The following is a 17,021-nucleotide window of genomic DNA, read 5'->3' as shown; positions in this document are numbered from 1 at the left end:
ACGAATTTCATTTCTCCAAACAGTAATCAGAATTGAATGACGAAGCTTTGTAAGAATCCTGTCATTCAGAATGATATGCATGTATAAATTCCTGTCTATCAGTTTGTTCGTTGATAGATGACCGTAGTTTGCACAACACTGTCAACAAACATTAAATTGTGGATATGAATCCAAACTTTAAATATCAAAAATTTTTAGTCAAAATTAAAATTATTAAAATTCATACAACCAGAAAGCTCTGGCCAGGTGAATTTCAAGATTATTATTATTATTATAATTATTATTATTTTAATATATACGAAGGTGGTCTGAAAAGTTTTGATAAACTTCTACTATATAAAAATTCTGTTTATATGTTCTATATAAAATTCTGATATGTCATCAGCCTCTATATACAAGTAGCTCAGACGTGAATATATTTCACGTGCAAAACTTTGTTTTGCTTTGGGAAAAGGATTAAAACAAGTATAAATTTCTTTGTATCTTTAACATATATCGCTGCCTGTGTAGCTCCTTGGAAGTGGCACTTGTGTCCTCTGCGCTTGGTCGCTCGAAGTCAGACTTAAGTTCAAATCTAGTCACTGACTGGAGGAACTTTTTCTAAGCCTTTCTTCGGCCGATTCCCGAGTTAGTCGATCTCTGGCACGGACAAGCGGGTTTTTCCTCCCGGAAACTCGGATTTTTCGTCCTGTAAACTCAAGAAAATCGACTGTAGTACCCACATTATTTCAAACAGTAACATATCTTGCTAGCGTTAGGTACCAAGAGATAGCAGCACTTGTCTGCCAGCCTCTTCATCTGTGGCTGCTGTAATTAGTGATAGACATGGGCTAGCTATCTCTGATTGGCTACCGGTGGAGATTGAACTTCCCACTCAGTCTCCAAAAGCTAGATAGGGTATAAAGGTCTCGCCTACTCCCTATAAGGGAATAAAAGGCGTTAGCTGATTTGTTTTTATTTTTATTTTTATTTTTAGCATATATATATGTAGGAATACACACACACACATAATCCCTCTCTCATGAAAGACTTAAGAACCTCTTTATAACTGATGGTGTGTATGGAGAGTAGTTATAAGAGAAGAAATATTTCAGTGTTCTTCTTGAGCAGCTGGAAATTGTAATTTCTTCAGAATATTTCAGGGAAGATTGCTCCAGAGAACAGAAGTGGATGAAATGAAAGATGAGTGATAGAATCAGGTTCAGTGGATTAGCAATTAACTGTAAATGGATGAGGAGCAGCTACTGCTCCTCATCCATTTACAGCGAAAGCGAAATAGTGAAAGTAAAAAATACGATAGTAAAAAAAAAATAATTAAAATGTATGTATTTTAGTCCTGAAAAGCCAAAAGATTATTCCAGAAGCAAACGCTTTCCTTTCTTTAAAGGGTAAATATTAGTCAAAATTTCAAAAACATTTTATGAAATATATATAGATATATTTTTTTAATTTGAGTACAATTCCTTTTAAATATTTGAATACAGATCTCACACAAACTAATTAAGTAGAACTGAAGATATCAAAGGATGGGAGATTTTGAATTCTGATCGGATTTATAATTATGTTTGATTGCAAGGTTATGCAGTATACTATAATTTAATTTTATAATGGAGCCTTTCAAAAAAATAATATGGTACGCATAAACTACCTTTATTACATATATAAATATACGTTTATAAATATTAAAAAATCATTTTAACATTCAAATTATTTGAATTGATTAAACTGAATTTTGGAAGACGTCAAAGTGCTTGGTGTGTACTCCACCTTTGCTTCGAGTTGCCTACTATTATACCACCTCAATTATCACGGGGTATAGCATATGTAATAGGTATTCTCAATCCCATATATCTCTTGCTTTCATACTTATCAAGTTTCTTTATATTTTTAAAAATAAAAGTTAAATCTTTTTGCGATTTCCAATTATAATAAATTATCTTCACGGTTTCTTGTATTGTTAGCTTTTAAAATTAGAATGCTCTTTAATAATTAGAGACCTGATTTTGGTTATAACCAATTAATAATTTTTCAATAATCTCTCAGGTTCGTTTATTTGGAGTCTTTGGCAATTAAAGTCTGATAACCCTGGATAGGCAGATTGTTAGGCAATTTGGGAATCTTTGCTCATTCTTTTCCAAGCCATTTAAAATATATTAAAAAGAAAAATTCCACAATATAAGGAAAGAATGAAAAATACAAAGTAATTCCATATTTCCATATTTTAATGCACTTTAATGTTTTTGTCCTTCCGTGGGCTATTTATTGTGTTTTTGTTTCCGAATGCAGTGTACCTAGGATGAATACTACGAAGAAATTCATGATTATTTCAAAGAGAGAGAGAGAGAGAGAGAATCACTGTGCTGTTGTAAGATTCATGGTCGATAAACAAATATAATTGTATTGTATAAAAAACATTGTATAAAATGCTTCCATTTTGCTGAATTTAATAATTAGTCATTTTTGGTTTAGTTCGCGAAACGCAGACTCAGTTTCTAATAAGTCTCTAAAAATATTTTAGAGATTCAAGAATCCTGTTAAAGTAAATCTCTGAAGTGGACCAAGCGTTCGATGCTGTTGGCACACTCTCCCTCGATGAGTCTTTGGACTCCCTGGAGGTGTCTAATAATAATAATAATAATAATAATAATAATAATAATAATAATAATAATAACTAAATCTCTATTTACTTTAACAGGATTCTTGTTGACACTGCTGCTACTGCTAAAAATAAATACTAAGATTAATGGAGAACAAAACATTATAATGTAATTTTAAAAAAGCAAAACAGAAACAAAAGGTAATTACAGAGGGATTAATCTATTAACCCCAAATTTACAATTTGGAGTTAATAAATAAATTGGGTTAATAGGGTTAATAATAAATAATAATAAATAAGGTTGATAAATTAGAATGAATCTAGTATTAAATGATGAACAACACAAAGGAGATGGAGGTTCAATCACAGACACAATATTCACTGGGGAGCTTGAACCATTTCCCCACGACTACCTCGATATCGTACAGGATTTTTTGAATTACTACTGGGTACCACGTTTGCGACGATTTGCCTGATAACAGCTCCAAGTGATACAAGGAAGTCAGCTGGTGTAAGGGTAGACCAAGTTTCAGTCTAATGCAAACATTTCTGTCGAGTACCATCATGGACCTATCAGCATTGATTATTATTATTATTATTATTATTATTATTACGTGACACCTCCAAGGAGTCCAAAGACTCATCGAAGAAGGCACCTATTCTACACCTTTCCGTCTCCACCACTCAATCCACCAAATACAACAAACCGCATCATCTACACCAGCGTTTCCCAAACTATGTTCCGCGGGACACTGGTGGAAAGTGAATAAGTGTTCCGTGAAAAATTATGAAAATTAATATGAGCTTGGGATGGTTTTAAATGCTGCGACAAGTTGAAACATATTTGAAAATCTGGCGCTCCTCACTTTGCGCGGGGATTGTGCTATTAAGGCTCGCGCTCGCTGGCCTTGACTCAGCTTTTTCCGCGGTTGTGGACACCTCCGAGCGTCAGTGAAGTACGGAGCTATCTATTCTAGGAAACGTGCGGCCACAAGCAAGGTCATGCCAACTGCTGCCCACCACCACTAGCATTTTCACAGGTAATCAAACATTCATGCCCAAGGTGGGATTCGAATGTGCAGACGTTTGGCTGAAGAGCAGATACGCTCCACTAGGCCAACCAGACCAGATTTTCCTCGACTTTTTCTAATATTCAGTCTGGATAAACGGAAATCCTAAATATATAACCATGCTGATAGTAATCAATTATCTTACTGTAGAAAAAGTTTGAGAAACCATGATCTACACCAACGCCAACTGCTTCTCATCATCACCACTAGTATTTTCACAGACAATCACAAACATTGATGCCCAAGGCGGGATTCGAACCCGCAACCTTTTAGCTTCGGGTTCGATGTATACTACTGTTTATTATTATCTTTTTTTTATATTTATAACATTAAGTTGTATTTATTTACACAATGGCGAAGCCTGTATAGCTCAGTGGATGTGGCGTTTGCACACAACTACGCTTGACCACACGAAGGAGGACTTTGTTTCTAATCTAGTCGTCGACTAGAGGAAATTTTTCTAAGCCTTTTTTCGACCAGTTCCCGAGTTAGTCGATCTCTGGCACAGGCAAGCGGGTTTTTTCTCCCTGAAACTCGGGTTTTTCGTCCCGTAAACTCAAGAAAAATCAACCGTAGAACCCACATTATTTCAGACATTAAATATATTGTGTTAGGGGACCACGAGATGGCGGCACTTGTTGAGCCACCTCTCTTCACTGCATGCCCCTTAATTAGTGATAGGCCTTGGGCCAGCTATCTCTGATTGGCTGCCAGTGGAGATTGAACTGCCCACTCAGTCTCCAAAAGTTTATTAGGGCTAAACGGCCTCGCCTACTCCCTATACGGGAATAAAAAGGCGTTAGCTGATTTTTTTTTATTTACACAATGTGAGGAACTTATATTTTAAAATGCAGTTTTATTAAAAAAATTAATAAAGTTTTCAATTTTATTAAAATTTATGAATGCCTCCGCCTGATATTAGAAGTGAAATGGGTCATCAAGAACGAACGGATGCACTGAAATACTCGCATCCCAGATATCTTTTCCTTCTCCACTCAATAGCAGTAATGTACTTCGCAGATGTCGCCACGTACTCAAACCAACGCGTCAAATCACGCTTAACCTTACAGCTGCAAAACGGCAAACATAAAGCTCACAAACCATCCATAACTAAATGCTTTTCTCAACATACAAATGGGAATATGAAAAGTAATTTGTTTCACACATCAAGCTTCGTTATCAATACATAAGCATTCTTTTTTACATAACACACGAATTTTTGTTGAAAGGATATTTTTAATTATAATCTCCTGAAATTAAAAGTAAGTTTGCGATAGAAATACTGAATTCGTCGTGAGTGCATTGGTCGTACCATATTTGAAGCTATCTTTACGTACTCCAATGAATATAATGTGACATTTATAATAGACGACATTTTTTATGTCATTCCTATCTACTAAAGGTTGATTTGTTAACCTATACACACATTAATATCGTGGGTAGAAAAATAATTTTTCCCCTCTCTCGCAGGCCCCTAAAATACTGTTGTTAAATTTTTATATTAACAATTCTGTCGAGAGCCTGTGTAGCTCAGTGGATGTGGCGTTTGCATACCACGGCGCTTGGGCGCACGAAAGAAGACTTGGTTTCGAGTCTAGTCGGCGACTAGAGGAAATTTTTGTAAGACTTTTTCGACCGGTTCCCGAGTTAGTCAATCTCTGGCATGGGCAAGCAGGTTTTTCCTCCGAGAAACTCGGGTTTTTCGTCCCGTAAACTCAAGAAAATCGACCGTAGAACCCACATTATTTTCAGACATTAAATATATTGTGTTAGGGTTAGTGACCACAAGATGGCGGCACATTTGAACTGTCTCTCCTCACTGTGTACCGCTTAATTAGTGATAACCTTGGGCCATCTATCTCTGATTGGTACCAGTGGAGATTGAACTGCCCACTCAGTCTCCAAAAGTAAGATAGGGCTAAATGACCTCGCATACGCTCGTATACGGGAATAAAAAGGCGTTAGCTGATTTTTTTTTAGCTGACAATTCTGTCATTTGAAAGGGGGGGTGGGGGATATATCGTTGCTAGTTCATGATGATGCAAATTTAGAAAGAGCTATAAAAAGTAATTCCTAATTTACAGACAAACATTACAACCAATAGTATTATATTGGATTCATAAGATGGTATGCCACACTTACCATATGGCATATGATCTATGTTCTATAGGCCATATAGCCGTTGTACAATGACACGCTAAATAAATCCGTGCTCATTTAACAAATAACCAGATATAATGATCTAATTATTTATTTACTTCCACTTTTAATCTGAAATTTTGCAAACCAAATTTCGTGTGCAACCAACGAGAAACAAAATTTTGGGAAATAATTCCAATTTTATTTGTATTTATATTTTTAATTACAATAGGAGTTTGGGTTACTTTACTACGAGTTGCCTCAACATAAGTTATCTAAGTGTAGTGGAAGTGATTGAAGTGCAGAATGTAAGCATCGTTTCGGAACGGATAAAAGTAATAGTTTATATCTGACAATGAAAAATATATATATATATTGATGACTAATGTTAATTTAATTATGACTAGATTTAAACAGGTTTTACAAATTTCTTAACCCCGAGTCATTTGCTGAAAAGTTTCTGATCCCTTGCACAAGGGAGATGATACCAGAAGCAGGCCGCATAGGTATTATATAAGCAGTTTGTGTTACTCGGGTTGTTGTTGAATTTTGGAAAAGTTGGTTGGAACTAGAATTCCGAAGTGAGTAGAGAGTGATAGAAAACTTCACTGGAGGATAACATGGTTGTTAACGATGATCTTATCCTTTAAATTCAACTAATTCCATGTTTTTTAAGTGACAACTGTTGGACAAAAACAGTGACTAAACGGGATCAAAAATCTTTGACCGAATTGTGCACTATTCAGTGGTGGAGTGGTGTGAAGGAGACTATGTAACCATTCAATAAAGCTACTTCAGGACTATGTCGAAACCATTATTTTTCACCCCCACTAATGATAACAATAACCATCGAACCAGTAGAACATATTGCAAAGATAGAAAAGACACGTTAGGAAGAACAGTGATGAGCAGGAATAAAGAAAGTAGGCTTTTTGATAAGTCCGACTTTATTTGGATTACTGTGTGCTGATCTTCCTGACTTGGTTTCAGAGAGAGAGAGAGAGAGAGAGAGAGAGAGAGAGGGGGGACATTGATAACCAAGATGATATCAAGACTATAAAGCGTTAAATATAAGTATATTAAGGGATATGGAATTTAGAGCTTGACAAACAAATGAAAACGGTATACAATAAAGACATAAGTTGGCAAAAAGTTTTACAGGATAGATAGGGGAGAGATTTTTCAGTCCATGGTAGGCGTAAGGTTGGAGTTATTCTTGAAAGTTGAGTAAGAATATAGTGAGGAGCAGATTTTTCTCTCGTAGAGATATGGAAACTTTTATCTGGACTCTTTCGACGAAAGATGAGATAGTCGGTCTCATATTGAGGTAGAATTTTTTTTTGTTGTTTTTTTTTTCTTCCGGAAATTCGGGTTTTTCATCCCCCAAAACAGCAAAGAAGCCCCGTGAACACACACGGATTACACTTATGAATATTACCCTTAGGGGATGCAGTATAATATTAAATAATACGTTGAATAAATCCATGCTTATTTAAATAAGCACGGATTTCGAATTGCAATGATGATAATAATTGACTTATGAATCAAAATTTCGGAAATTGTAAATGCCAACTTAAAATTCCAGGGTCTAATTATTTATTTACCGCACTTAAAGTAAACGAATTTAATGCGGCAGGGGCTTCATTAAATTCGTCGTAAATTCCTCATTTGGGGGACTCTATCCTTCCTAAACGGATGGATGAGATCAGTCACGCGCTCAAATAAGGAGTGTAATAACTATACGAGAATAACATTCCTGTCTCTATGCAAAGATTTTTGAAAGGGATAACAGCACTGAGAATAAGAAATAAAACAGAGGAAGGTCTAATAGAAGAGTAGTTGGGTTTTTAGAAACGGTGATCAACTGATGATTTGAATTTTGTTGTAAGGGAAATGATAGAGAGATACTGGGAATTTGAATAAAGCCTATTTATAGCCTTGATTTAGGAAAAGTCTTTGATTTGGGTGTAATGGAAACAAGTTGGTAATATTTGCAAAAGATGGGCATTAGAGAAAGAAGAAATATTCACAATCAAGAATATATGTGTGAAATCTAACAGCTGCGTGAAAACTAAATTTGATAATTCCGAGTGGTTTACGTTAAATAGCGGACTGCACCAACGAAGTCTCCTGTCTCCACTGCTGTCGATTTTGGTGATGAATAGTGTCCTAGGTATGGGTAATAACCAGAAAGGATAAATATTTGTGTTTGCAAATGATGTGGTGATTTAGGCATATTCATAAGAAATGCTGCAGACGAGACTGGAGAAATAGAACAGCGTATCAGAGAACTATGGGTTGCACATCAATAAAAGAGTGACAGTATGGTATGAAACAACAAAGAAATATTAAGGCTAATGGTGTTAGAAAGCGCTATGCTAAGTTAGTGGAAGTGGCATATGCTGTCTATGGCACTAGACTACCCAGAGGAAGAGTGTTGTATGTTTTCTTCTAGTCGCTGACTAGAGGAACTTTTACTGAGCCTTTTTTCGACCGATTCTCGAAGTAACCGATCTCTGACACACCAAAGGTTTTTTTTTTTTTTTTTTTTTTTTTTTGTCGCGTAAAACTCAAGAAAGTCGACCGTAGAACCCACACTGTTTTCAGAGAGTAAACCACAGTGTTAGGATTAGGAACTACAAGATGGCGGCACTTTTCAGCCACATCTCTTCACCGATTAATTAGCGATCGTTCTGAGCACACTACATCTGATTGTCTACCAGTGGAGACTTAACTTCCCCATCAGTCTCCAAAAGTTAGATAAGGCTAAAAAACGGCTTTGCCTATTCCCTATTTGGGAAGAATAGAAGGCATTAGCTGAGTGTTTTTGATGGTGTTAGATTCAATGGACAAGTCTTAAATAGTAGTGATAACGTCAAATATTCTGAAAAGTACGCTTTCTAATGATGAATGTTTAGATCTGTAGAAATAGTAATGAGGATTTCATTGAGTCCAACCGTTTTTAACAGTGTACGTAGTCTACTTTGGGACAGTGAGATCCAACTGAAGTGCAAACGTTTAATTAATAAAAATAACTTTTTTTGCCCATTTTGTCTTATGCAGCAGAGACATGGAGACAAAGAAAAAGCGACATATGTAGAATACAAGCAGAGGAAATGAAAGATTTAAGGAAAATGTTGGCAAATATAAGGAAATATAAAATAACAGATGGGCACATTAGGAATGACACTAGAAAATTGGGAAAAAAATGTATGTAAAATCTTGTTTGAAGCGGTTTAGACATATAATAAGATTGAATTTAGAAGGAATCCTAAAGTATAATGCATGAAATGAAATTTGAAGGGAGTGGCTAAGCTGAAGATCACGGAAAAGGTGAAGAAAATCCAAATAGGAAAAGATTCAGAAAAATAGAAACCTGAATTACAAGAATAGAAAGAAATGGAGACTTTGAATCGCCATCCGAATTGCAATGATAATAATTGACTTATTAATCAAAAATTTGGGAAATTGCAAATCCCAGCGTAAAATAATTTTCTCTCTCACCTAATACTGTTATAGTTTGAACCAGGAATATACACAGTTGCATTTAAAAAAATAGCCATTGTTTCAACATGCATATAAGTGCTTCGCAAAGTGCAGTACGTGCCCTCGAGGATAAACACAAGGCCATTAGAGAGTACAAGGCACACTTCTTATATTCTGATTATCTTTTTTTTATTTTTTTGTCGCCGTATTGTAGCAGATGAATGCAAGTCTATTCTGTAATTATTATTATTTTTTAATGATTTAAAATCTAAAAGGACAAAACGTGTCCCTTGGAATGCATCAACTCTTACTATACGACTGTATTTGGTTGAAAGCAGTGAAGCAATTGCTGAGAGACATATCCTCAGCGATTGTTTCACCGCCTGTGCCTTCATTTGTACATGTTTAATCATGTTTGTATTCCAAGATGTGACAGATATGCAGGTTATATGCACTCGAGGATAATCATACTCTTACTTTTTAGCAGTTGTGTTGTTGGTTATTACAAATCTCGAATTGTGGTCTAAAAATAATATTACAATATTTAATTAATATAATATCATTGGCCATTTTGATCTCCAGAGATATTTATAAATATTATAAATATATAATATTTATAATCTCATGCTTTCGTCTTATATCCAAACGTTTCATGGAGAGGAACGCAAAGAGGTCTGAGTAATTATCAGAGTTTGGAGAACGATCGACTCATTTAGTGAAATTCATTTGCCGCATCGACTGTTCTCCAAACTCTGATAATTACTCAGACGAATGGAAGTCGAAAGTTTTTTCGACACAAGGATATTAGAAAGTTATTAAATACATTGGACAATAAAAAGTCTGCTGACCCTGATGGCATCATTCCAATCCTTCTCGAACAATGTGCTCCAGAGCAAACACACATATCTTGCACGTATCCCAATGTGTGGAAGTAATCACTTATCCAACCTATTACAAAAAAAAAGAAAAGAAAAAAGAAATTAGAAGTCTACGGTCGATAAAAGGCTTAGGAAAAGTTCCCCTAGTCGATGAGCAGAATCGAACTTGGGACCTCCTTCTTCGGGTGCCCTAATGCCATGGATGCACACGCAACTTCCACTGAGTTACACAGCTTCATTACAACATATTACACTCACCTCATAGCCTAAATTATTTTGTTCGTATTTCTCCTTAGTTACTCTGTCTAATTCTACCAATATCCTATATTCTCATGCTCGGAGCTTTTTAAGCGCTTGCAAACGGTATGATCCTATGGGACTTCAAATCTCCGAAAATATATAACCTGCAAAATTATGAAAGCTGCATTCTGATAAACATCACGATATTGTGTGTTGTAGATCATATTTGAAGGACAACTTTTCTGTTGCAAGGGATCTAGCTCTGTATCTTTATCCAATGTTTGGTGTTTTGAGATCTTGTGTTCCACCTTTCGAGGAGCCGTATTATCCTTCCTTCTTGCAGTACAGGATTTCATGATATTTTATAATAGTATTAGTATAGTATTACTTTCAAGCATCCATGTAGTCTGGAGATTCACTGCGGGAGGTCGAACGCTCAGAAACCTCAATAACGTCTATACTTTGCCTTGTATACATTTAATGTTGGAACACTTTCACGTAATCCGGCAATGTATTTCACTCATTCACCACTAGCTATGCAAAACATCTCATTTTTATTTTATTACTCTCACGACCTTTGTATAATTTTCAGAGCCGACCTCGTTCTTGCATCGCTTATTATCCCATTAAATAATTCTCCTGTATTTATTTGATAGGCTCCTCTCACCAACTTAACTGGCCCAGTCATACCGCCCTCTTCCTCCTCATATCCGCCAAGCTCTGAAGGCCACATTCCCTCATACTCAAATTCTAGAATCTTTAGGCAGGTTTTAATTATTTGCCCCTGCACTATCTCCAATATTTCGTTATCGGTAATGTAGTTAATTGACCAGATCTGTGCACAGAAATCCAAATTAGGCCTAATGAGTGCTTTATATGTGGAATTATACATGGTAGCATTCTTTACACTATAGCAGCAATTTCTTGGGTAATTCTCACAACTTTCTCGATATGTCCTCTGAACGTCAATGTCCATCTATCAGTATTCTCAGAATCCCTGTCTTTACTTCCTGAAGTAAAGTTCCTCCAATGTGGTAAACGTCATTTCTTCTCTGGCAAAAGTGCATAATTTTACATTCAGCAATATTGAAATTATATCTCATTCGTCTGCTCAAAGCACCAACCTATTCAAATCCTCTTCTAATAATAGCATATCAGAAATTTCTCACATTATCCTTTCTAATTTAGCATCGTCTGCAAACAACTGAATACCCAAAGTCACTACGTGAACTATATCATTGATATATAAGTTAAAGAACGGTCGTCTTAAAACAGTATCCTGTGGTACTCCACTCGTCATCTTCCCTTTTCGAGATTTTGAACTACAAACAACTCTCTGACACCAATCGATCAACAATTCCTGAAGTCATACTACCAAAGTAACAATAATTATTTTTTCTCGCACGAAAGGATTTCATTGTATTTTATTATATTGTATGGCAGTACTAATTGAACTTTCCTAGCAGTGGCCAACTAGGACAAATTATATCACTCAGTGGTTCACTAGCATCTCCATACCCAATTGTTCCCAATAGGTTATATTTTATGACCAGAGGAAAGTCTCCTTTTTCTTTTCCTAAGTGCAAAATTGTGTAGCAGTTGAAATAATATATACACCCTTAATATTTTTCATTGGAAAATCAGAAAAATTAGCATCTCAATGGAATATATTGTGAATTATACAAAAGTTGAGATTTTTAAAGTAATTAATTGTTTCAAGAGTTCAAGGAATTAAGTTTATATTCAAAAAAAGGACAAATATATTAATGTGAAGAATAGCACTGCTTTCTTTCACACCCTAGAAAATATATGTCGGGTCCCATGTCGAATAGGTGTTTATTTCGTATTCTGGTTCCATGTTTAGCTGGTTTCTGTTTTCATCAAAACTAGTGTAAAAACCCAGCTTCTCAGTTAAAAGATGATGAGAATGACAGTAAATCTTGACTGCCATATTAGTGAGTCCAGAATATTCTGACTGTACGAGCAGCCAAAGTTTCTTTAAACTTTTATCCCCTGAACAAGTTCTTCAGTGACATGTCTGAAGCCAGTTCTACAGGGTTTGTAGAACTCTTTCAATGAAAGCTAATTCACGACATTTTTTATGTATTCCATCCATGTACAAAGATTCCTGATCCACTCAAATTTTTTCGCTGGTTCTGAAATATATTTTCTATATTGCGTAGATAGGCTCGTAAGGTGCTGTTTTTGCAGTCTTCGATAATGAATACAATATCGAAGATTGAAGGGTTCTGTCATAGTCCTGGTTTGGTGCAAATCGCTGTTATTTCATTATGAATATTGAAAATGGCGATTTTTTTTTATTGCAAAGCAAATCTCCATTTAAGATACATAAAATGCTGATTAGATATTGCAGCTAGGCAGACCAGGAGAAATCATGCACCCAATATACCTTGTCTCGCAGTTCAAAGAAAACGGACAAGAACTTTTCCATAAGAAAGCGCGAACTTCAGTATGAAATAAAAGTCGCATGTGTTCGATGCTTATTTCTTCATAGAGGATTTTAAAAATTCTTGTATTCAGAGGGTCATCCTTGATGTCATTTGCTTTCGTGCATAATCTTGATACAAAGACTTGTACACATTGTCCAATTCACATTATTATGTACAGAAAATCATAAAACGGTATATATCCATTATACGCATGCAAAATTGGAAGCATTGCATAAAGCAGCTGAAAAGGTCAAATTTAAAATAGATATGATTACAACAAAAGTTCTTGAGCTGAAAAGAATGCTACAAATAAAATTAAAATCGGTTGACATGCAATAGAAGTATTTAAGAATTTTACATTCTTAAATACTTCTATTGCTTGGGAGCTAACGTTGATGCTGAAGGTGGAACTGACAGGGATATAATACAAAGATTAACAAAAGCCAATACTGCGATCAGAAAATTGAATAATATATTATTATTACGTGACACCTACAAGGAGGTGCAAGAACTCATCGCACAGTGGCGTCAACTCCACTGTACACAACTCATTATCTCCCCCTCTTTAATCCTCGAACTCCTACTACCACGATGACCCTATTATTATCATTACACAATGTCATTTACTGCCTATTAGTACAACCAACAGTATATTTTCTCATGTGTATGTCGTCATGTTTTGCGTGTATTTTTTTGTGTTTGTGTCCTCATGGCCGATTTCCTTGTATGCGTGAAGTCAACCCAAGTTTCCCCGAAGAAAAGCCCTATCCCCGTATGAAATCGGCTAACTCACCTTCAGTTGAAAAAAATCTCATATGAAGGTTCCCCTCGTCACGACAAGAATCAAACTCAGGTCTTTTCCAATCAAGGAGTGCAATGTTCAGTTTCGTTAGGGAGGCGCTTAATGGAAATCATCTAAATATTATAATAAAGCCCAAATAAAGATCTCTATTAGCAATGCTAAAGCCGTGTTATTATATGAATCAGAGACATGGAAATTGACCCACAATGTACGACTACAAGGAATACAAGAACTCATCGCGTGATGGCGTCAACTCCACTGTACACAACTCACTATCTTTCCACCCTCTTTAATTCTCGAACTCCTACTACCACGATCAGTAGCGCACTCAGGATTTAATCTTTGGGGAAGGGAGGAAGAGTTGAGTAGACGATTTCAGAATACACACTACGTATCGCATACGACCCATGACTGAGTATCTGCAATGATCACTAATTCATAAGTATCACAGAAATAGAAGCCACAACACAACATAAATAAATAAATAAAATGAATTTTAATTAGGAAAAGATTTTTTGGAAAATTTTCTAGTGTTTTTTTTTCCTTTTTCTTTGCGGGTGAAAGGGCCCGTTGGTCTCACCCCCCCCCCTTACCCCTCTGGATGCTCCACTGACCACGATGATCCTGCTATCGTCAACACACAACGCCATTTACCGTCTGATCTTATGAATACGATTGTTAATTTCTCTCATATCTTGACTGGAAGATAAATTAAATAGTATTCAAACAAAATGTTTGTCTAAAATATAAAAAAAATATTTTGGCCACAATGTACGAGTGTTATAAACATTGAATGCTCTGAACAGACTGAGCAAAAAAAAAAAAAGTATCACCAGCAGGAAGAGGAAAGTGCAGATGCAAATGGATTGAACATGTGCTGAGAATGAAAAGCAGAGAGATTCCAAAAGTAGCTTTGATATAGATTCCGGAAGTAAAAAGGAAAAGGGAAGGCACAAATTAACCTAGCAGAAAATGATAGAAAATGAAAGAAGAATGTCTGGTTGGGGAACTGGAGAGAAGTAGAATCAGTTGCAGAAGATAAAGGTATCTGAAAGAAACGATTCTCAGCCTTATGTGCCACAGAATACGAAGAGGATAAGTAAGTAACCCTGTATGCCAGTCAATAGAATTGCTAAGTAAAATTAATTTTTTTATGTTATTAGTGAACAGTCATGTCGAAACTCATATTTCTCTCAAAAATCACATGCGCCCTCTCCAGGTCACATTTTGCTGTACTGATGAAGGATGAAGGAGGAGGTACAGCCGGAAAGTGAGGCAGATTACTCATTTCTCAGCGTAGGATGCAAAATAACAGCTGATTTTACGTTCTACTATACACTCGAATGTTGTGATATGCAACGTGTTGCAAAATATTATACGTAATGTTACGTGACACCTCCAAATACTAATCGCGGGAGTGACCTCAACTCCAGTATACACAACTCATCGTCTCCCTACTTTGACTACACATAACAATATCACCATCAACACACAACTTCATCGACCGCCAACTGACACTACCAATAGTATTTTGTCTGTATATTGCATGTGTTCTACCGCCCGATTTGCCTGTATGCGAGATGGAAAAACTCGATTTATTGGAGGAAAACCCTGCTATCTCCATATGAGATCAGTTAACTCACCTTCAGTTGAAGAATTATTTCTTCAGTTGAAAAAAAAAAACCATATATATATATATACTCCTCTCGTCAACAAGAATGGAACTAAGGTATTTTCCAATATAAGGGCTCAATGTACCGTTGTTCTTCCCATTACGCTATCGTGATACTTGTTATAATGAAATTGGTAGAAATTATGTAAAATAACTTTTTAATGAATGCGATTGTTAATATATTGCATTCTAAATTGTATCTAAAATTTACAAACTAAAATACAAATATTTATTTACTAATAAAATTCTCTCATGGCCTAACAGGAAAACGACATGGACAACTAGTGGACCTCGGACTGCACTTTGAGAAAGTCTGTTTTGAAATACAAGAATATTTCAATTTTCTTTAAACTTAGTCTGAAATCTGTAAATTTCAACTGCACTTGATTCATGCGACATCTAGTGTTGAATTTAATTAGTATCAGCAAATGGTTGCGTTGTTGCGGTGGTGTGTACCATAGTTTCTTAAAAAGTTTAATTTTAAATTTCATAAAGGCATGCTGTTTAAATCTCTGATACTTTATATGGATCGGTAACTGATGTGTAAAATTTCTCATCACATGTTACTGCCTGAAAATATTTGTGGCTTGCTTTTTATGTTTCCCAATGTGGACGTTGCATGACGTTTATATGGTTTCAAAGTTCATGTCTATACATAAAACAGCTCAGTGGCATATGCTGTTTTGTTTTTAATGAAACGAATACCGTAGAAGTGGCAAATTATATATCGAATATCCATTGTAGCTTATTAACTTAGTCTCTTTTACCATGATGAAGATATCGTGATAAATGAAGATAACGAACTAGACTGTAATGTCTAGTCTGTCTAAACAGCTGCTTCTATATACATAGGTAAGCTTTCTACTTAAAGTTGACACTAAAATTCTAACTATATGAGTCAAGTTTCTGGAAAATATAAGAGAATTTTTTTTAAATTCTAACTAAGGAATCGAGGCGTACTAAACATCTCCTGTGCTATGGTATCTTATTCTGTTGATTTGTCTACTGAATTTGTTCAAAATTCACACCTGTTTGAATGACTGAGTTCGGCATCAGCATATATAAAGAAAGAAGGCGATTTTATCACTCGGTTCTGCAAAATTTTTCCAAGATGCATATGTATTGTTCGTTTAATCCTGATAGATTTGTGAGAACTATCTATCGGGATTATCACAGATCTATCACAGCAGTCCTGGTTGGTAAACTGTTCTGTTTAGCACACACATCTTTTAAATCATCTTGAATAATAAATGCAAGAATAAACATTAAAAACACTTTTCTCTGCATCAAAATGTATATACTTCTCATTGCTATTTTTCCCATTTTAGTATTTCTGATTTAACACAATGTGCAGGAGAAGCATACATCATTTTGGTGATGATTTAAATGATTTTCGTTTAAATTATTTCCGTAGATAGGTTTCTTTCTAAGTTGATAGTAATTCACAAGAATAAAACACTTCATTGTATTTTGCGCAGCTTTTATATCAAGAGGTATTTTTGAAGTAATATTACTAGTCCTTGAAATTTTCTTTTATTGCATTTCCAAGGATAATCAGAATAATCGTATATTTGTCGGTATTTTTATCTACATAATATTGTTATGGAGTGAGAATCACTAAGGTAGCTATATCTATGGATCATATGTAAATACCTAGCTGAAACATTTGTATTGAATTGTATGGAACT

The 17,021-nt window shown here is 35.3% G+C and overlaps 1 protein-coding gene across 2 annotated transcripts in view; it reads left to right on the top strand.

The window, feature by feature from the left end:
* The window catches only part of MED14 (mediator complex subunit 14), a 429,754-nt gene that overhangs the window by 641 nt on the left and 412,092 nt on the right, over positions 1–17,021 (top strand). Inside the window, exon 1 of one of the 2 annotated variants that reach the window (XM_090411451.1) lies at positions 15,774–16,185. The exons of the other annotated variant lie outside the window; for it this stretch is intronic. The gene's annotated coding sequence lies outside the window, so the exon portion shown is untranslated. Of the gene's footprint in view, positions 1–15,773; positions 16,186–17,021 lie in introns of those variants that run through there. 2 annotated transcript variants of the gene reach the window in all.

This window comes from Typopeltis vanoorti, chromosome 21 (assembly GCF_054136105.1).
Source record: "Typopeltis vanoorti isolate ZY-2024b chromosome 21, IOZ_Tvanoo_1.0, whole genome shotgun sequence".
In the NCBI taxonomy this organism is placed as follows: domain Eukaryota; kingdom Metazoa; phylum Arthropoda; class Arachnida; order Uropygi; family Thelyphonidae; genus Typopeltis; species Typopeltis vanoorti.
Note: the sequence above shows the minus strand (reverse complement) of the source record. Positions and strands in the feature narration are given on the sequence as shown.